Raw genomic sequence first — 6000 nt, 5'->3', positions numbered from 1 at the left:
AAAAAGGCTACAACATGGGGTGCAAGCGATGGCAGACCTGCAACAGCATGGGCAGTCCGTGGTGGGGCCACGCATCGGGGGAGGACAGGCAGCAAAGGAATGAGCCTGGACATATCAAGGGCAATTCAGAGATCAGCAATGAGTCCAAACACAGGACGACCATTGACATACGTAAACAGCAGAGTGGGCCTACAGACGACTAAGGGGCAGTAAGAGTGACGAGCTTCATTGTAATTGTGTGACCATACAACTTTTTGGAAAGTGAGCGAGCACGGCCTGATGGGATGGCAGTAGCGACCAAGCAACCCACAGCCTTTTTCAAGTGGTCAGCTGATTAACAGACTACTTTAAAGTTGTTTGCATAAACATTTAGATATATTAACCTCTAAATAATTTATCTATACCATCATTTAAAATAATGGCTCGTAAACTTGAGACCCAAAATAGTATATTACTTAATTAAGGAAGTTAGAGTATAGATGCACATACCTTTGTAGTGATTTCTCTTGAGATTGGACAGCTTTTCTGACAGGTACCGCCGTATCTTCTGGTGCCGGGCTGCCCTTTCAGCCTGGCGGTACCTTTCTCCCTCAGGTGTAGTCAAAAGCAGCCTGGAATATTGAAAATCCAGGGTAATTATTTTTTGCAGTGCTCAGACTTAAAACAATATAGAACGTCATAAATAAAGGCTGGAGGGTCATAGTTTGAGAAGACCAAGGGTAAATTTGTCTCAAATAAAAGCAATTAAGCGGCAGCTGGCACCTAACAAACCTTCAACGTTTCTTAGTATTTAAAGTGTTCAGAAATTACCATGAAAACAAAAGTACCGCAGTATCCTGATTTATGTTCCACTCCCGATAGACAGCTCACCCTGGCTTCTGTTAGATTCCTTTAAGCACAAAACAGGTAGCCCATGTCTATAAATCTCACTGCTAGGCTAGTGACCTTGTAAGAAATAGGAGCTACAACTGTAGATAAGTAGACAATGTACGTTGGAAACCGCTTATACTTGGTTATCATCCCTCGCTGTGGTAACAGCTTAGACACGCCACAGAATTAAAAAAATAGCATCATAAGCACCAGAAAGAACAATGCAGTTCTATATAAAAACAATCTTTTACATTCCTTGAAAGATCTTCCATTCATGGCCTGGCTCTAAATTTAAAGGTAATTAAACAGTCTTTCAATGTGCACCTGGTGGAGGCCTCTGAAGCTTCGTTGGGAGGTAATCTAGCAATGTTGGGGATCTTGGACGTAGTCGTGACATGGCGAAAACCGCTATGTAGCTGCACTACACATCGGAGCAGCCCCGCTGTTTGGAGGTATACACAACTGTTAGAGTAATCTCGCCCTGAACGCGATGACCTTGACATTACTTATCTCACACATAGGCGCTTAGACGGCTTAGTCCGCTTTGGTCCACGTAAAGCCCACAGGTGTTTCAAATGGCTAGGCTGTAGCACGTCTACACCACCACTATACACCCGAACGGCACAGCTCGTAGCCACCCCAGCTTTGCCGGATAGCCCACGACGCATCGAGCTCTCCGCTGACTTCTCTTCGAGCACTTGCTCGAGTTTGTTGCTTAGAACGAAAAATAAAATTATCTGTTCAAAATACAAATGTGCGATTATTTACGGTTATTATCTGTTATGATTGACTCATTCTTGGCGGGGTACCCCCATCACACGTCCAGGTGTTAGCAGACAACCTACTAGAGTAAAATCTCGGTGATACTAACTGGTGCGAATTTCGGAATAAAACAAATTAACGAATTCCCCGGCCGAAGTGCACTGTATACGACGTGAAAATTTTTGGGTGTTCCGAATTCCTCTACGCGCTGCGACGGCTGATACGAATGCGTGCTCCACAACTGATAGTGGCAAGGAGGCCACGATCGGCGACTGTAAGCTTTCATGGCTCCGGGCGGCTGATTGTCTGCTGCTGCCAGGGATCAGCCGCACTTTACCCGAAAACTGGAGCTCAAAATTACATGCATGTTACAATCGGACCCAAAAACCAAAACTAAACAAAATGTTAAAAAAAAAAAAAACCTGTGCAAAGTGGCCAGCCCCATCACCATCAACACATGTTTCAAATCCAATCTAATCTGAATCCAAAATCGCTTTTTTGTTTTTGCGATCTCGTGGAATGGTGTTTCAGCCTTGGAAAAGCAAAACAGATTTTACTATAAGGTTACCTCCAAAAAACAAAGTGGCTGCGTTGGCAAAAACAGAAAACCGAGTGATGTTGGTGGTGTCTTCGGTGTGGTCCACGGTGACATGCGAGCTTGGTTGGAAAGACAAAGAAACCGAATTTTTGCTTGCAAGTTTTTGATGTAGGGCTTCAACAGCACATAGTGTGGGCACTTACCGAGCATGTGCATTTGATAAAATGTTTTCCACAAAGTGTACGTTGTTCAGCCGTCATTATTTTATCTGCGAAGTAGAATCGACATCTATCTGCGCAGTAGAATCGACATTAATTCATTTTTTCAACATTCGTGGGTTGATTATAACCGTGTGTTACTATCGGGGGCATGTTAGAATCGTGTAAATTGCATGCAAAATATTTTCTGCCATAAATAAATGCACATTCATGCATTCCTTGTGTTTCAAAATATAAATTTTGTTTCGCTTTCGTTGATACGAATTTAGCATGAAATATTTTCCGCGACTCCGCGAGATTCATATCAAAATTTTAAAAATATTTGCTTAATGAGAGAGCCTGCACCTTGCGCTGAGTGAGTCGGCGAACGCCTTCTCTTGCCTCGCTGCCTTTGCGTTGTTGGAGAGGGTGCCGGTCACCGACCTCTCCAAAAGCACTTCCACTCACCCTATGGAAGCAGCAGTGATCTTGCAAAACATGGAGTCGCACTCTGCTTTCCGCCAATTGCCCGCATTCCTGGTTGACGTGCACACCTTGCCCGACATGGATCTGTTATAAACAAAAGCGAGAAACAGCTTCACATATACCAGTTGTTGACGTAAAGAAGTACTGTATACTCCAAGATGCATTGAAAATGCACTAAAAGAATTACATTAATGAAATTTAGGCCTTTAAATTTAAGACAGCACTACACATCAATTCCTATCTTCATGGACGTCTGCGAAGCTGATGGGCCTACAAAGCTTCATGGCATTTGCAGGAAACAGCTACGTAATTCCTTAGTTGCATCAGGTGAGCATGACAATAGAATGTTTTCCAGGCCCTGGTTGTAACTACAATTAAGAGCCTGGCTACAATAATGTTTTAATGACTTCTTGTTGCAATCGATTCAATCTACTGTGCTTACATTATCTCAGGAGTGGCCAAACTGAGGCTCGCGAGCCGCACGCGGCTCTTTGCGGGTCCAAGTGCAGCTCGCGGCTCCCTGGAAAACGTGTCCCCTAGACGAAAAGGGTTCTAGAATTTAGAAAGAGCTACAAGTCTTGGCAGCCTGGCAACACACTACATATATACACCTGGAATGCTTTTTGCCACATAGATGCGTCAAGTGACCCTGTTTCCTTTATTGTTCTAGAAAGACTTTCAACCGTATACGCATAACAGTTGTCAGGGGCAAGGACTGACTAGTGAATCATGTATTAATTTTTGCTTAGCCGTGGAAAGGACCTTCTGATGCATAGTGTCATTTGTTGTTATCGCCCATTATACTTGTCCTCTATGGAAATAACTGTTCCCTCGATATTGTTTCTTGTTAAAAGTAGCCCCCCCCCCCCTTTCTTTTTTCCAGCGACTCTAAACTTTCGTAGTTTTGTCTGCGGCTCTAACTCCATGTCGCTCTGGCCACCCCTGCACTATCCTAAACTATTTTAATGTATATTATACACTGAATGAAAGTGAAAAGTTTTTTTTTATTTTACCATTCCTTCCTTTTCTAGAGGCCGATGCTAGGGTGCACGATCTCATTCTTTGCAAGGATGTCCTCGTCAGCAACTCAAAAAAACAATTTCACATTAAAGAGGTACAGAAACCAAATTCCAGCGCTCATTTTATCGCTTTAATGAGTTGCATGTTGCAACATAACCTCAAAAATACCAGTCCTTTGCTGAAGGGCACAAGCAAACTAATTTTAAAGCTAATCAAACAATCTTTCAATGTGCACCTGGGGGATCCATGTCGAGCCTATTTGGGAGGTAATCTACCAACGTTGGGGAACTTGCTACGTAGTCATGACGTAGGAAGGACATTCCTCGATCATTCTGCTCAGCAACAGAGCGCAGCCACAACAGTAGAGTAGAGAGCTCTTTGCCGTTTATGCCTTCTTTCTCAGCATTATTGTTTCCACCCTTTATGAATGAATATCCTCTATGCAAGATATAAGAGATGTGTTGCATATGACATGTTCGGCTCCATCACCACACAGCAAACTTCTTTCATATACTGCAGGTTCATTAAAAAAGTTACCTTTTTAATGCTAAAACATGGGTTCTGTTAGTACGGTAAATATACGAGTACCCAGAGGTCAGGCCATAAATGACTTACGTATTAGGCTGTAGGGCCCTACAGCACCTCCCGCATCAACAGCCGAGCCGCAGGCAGTCCTGGAATTGATAGACCAGGGTAAGTCAGAGAAAGGTGTTTCTAGCAGCTCTGCCGGTGTGCCCCCTAGCAGCATTACTCACGCACATTGGGGTGTAGGCAGAAAGCATGGCATTCCTCATCAACAAATCATGACAACACATCGTTGCCGGCATCAAACTGGATCCCTGTGCTATTTTTATTTTTTTATGATTTAGTTGATTCTTTGTCTTCCTTGTCACTCCCGACTGCTTTACTGGCCTTTGTGAAATAAAGAAGGCTTGGTAAACTGCAAAGCCTTGACTGAGTGGTGAAACTGAGCAATCCCAAGGAAGTATAAATGCTAAGGACTCGACATGACATTACGCAGTGTTGGGATTCCCAAGCTCCTTTCCACACTCACATTTTGTGCACGACCAGCTCTCTTTCTGCATCAGTTGGATTGGTCAGTTGTGTGCCTGTTTCGCTCGCTGCTAGCCATATGTGGCTGGCGCTGCTTTTGAGAGCCTTGCAACATCGTCACTTTCAGCCTTTGTCCTGACATAAACCGCATCTAAAAATTTAATTAGCGCTAAGATTTAGCTTTTGGACACTCCCAGAAAAAAATAGGCTGTACCACATTACATAGACAGGTAATGATATTCTGGTGATAAAATTTCCACAAAAACTGCTTTGCGTTAGAGGGCACAAGGGCTGACGTTCCTGGGAGGAGCAGCTTTGTGTGAACTTGCAGATGCTTCAGCTGCCTGTTTGCGCCTGGCCAGTTCAGTTGCCATTTCCTCTTGGGTTTCTAGTAGGTACAGTCGGGGACAAAAGTCTCCAGGACACGCAAGCTGCGACTGAAACGCATTCCTCTGCCATCTGCCGGCGGGTCGCCTGGTTTCGAGATCACAGAAGGGCGCACGTGCGTCCTATTGTACCTGCCAACGTGTGCGCTTTCCCGCTCTGCTGCGGCGCGGTGCCTAACTCGGAATCGGGCGCGTGGTACCACTTCGGAGATAGTGCTTACTGACATGGTACCTATAAAGCAAGAAGTCACAGCAGCTCAATTAAGCGATAAGCTGAACTGGTTATAAAGCAAGGTGCGCTGGCACGGCGAAATGCGGCGCAATGCCCCAGGCGGTATATCGAGTTTCGGAATGTATAGCAGACGCTCGTCAGCCGCCAGCGCTATCTCCGAGGCGGTACCATGTGCCCGATTCCTAGTTAGGTGCTGTGCCGCAGAAGAGCAGGAAACGCACATGCTTGCAGGCAGAGTAGGACGCGCATGCGCTTTTGTGTGATCCCACCGGCAGGTGGCAGGTGGCAGAGCAATGGGTTTCAGCCGCAGCTAGCACGTCCTGGGGACTTTTGTCCCCGACTGTACATTTGTGATCATGAATAAATAAATTCGTCAGGAAGCAATGGCAGCTGATGCAACATCAATGCAAGCCATGTATTATATGACTCGCATAAATTGACATCGAATCAGCCACG

The sequence above is a fragment of the Ixodes scapularis genome, unplaced genomic scaffold (genome assembly GCF_016920785.2).
Source record: "Ixodes scapularis isolate PalLabHiFi unplaced genomic scaffold, ASM1692078v2 PGA_scaffold4__175_contigs__length_147842914, whole genome shotgun sequence".
Classification (NCBI taxonomy): domain Eukaryota; kingdom Metazoa; phylum Arthropoda; class Arachnida; order Ixodida; family Ixodidae; genus Ixodes; species Ixodes scapularis.
This window is presented reverse-complemented; position numbering follows the sequence as displayed.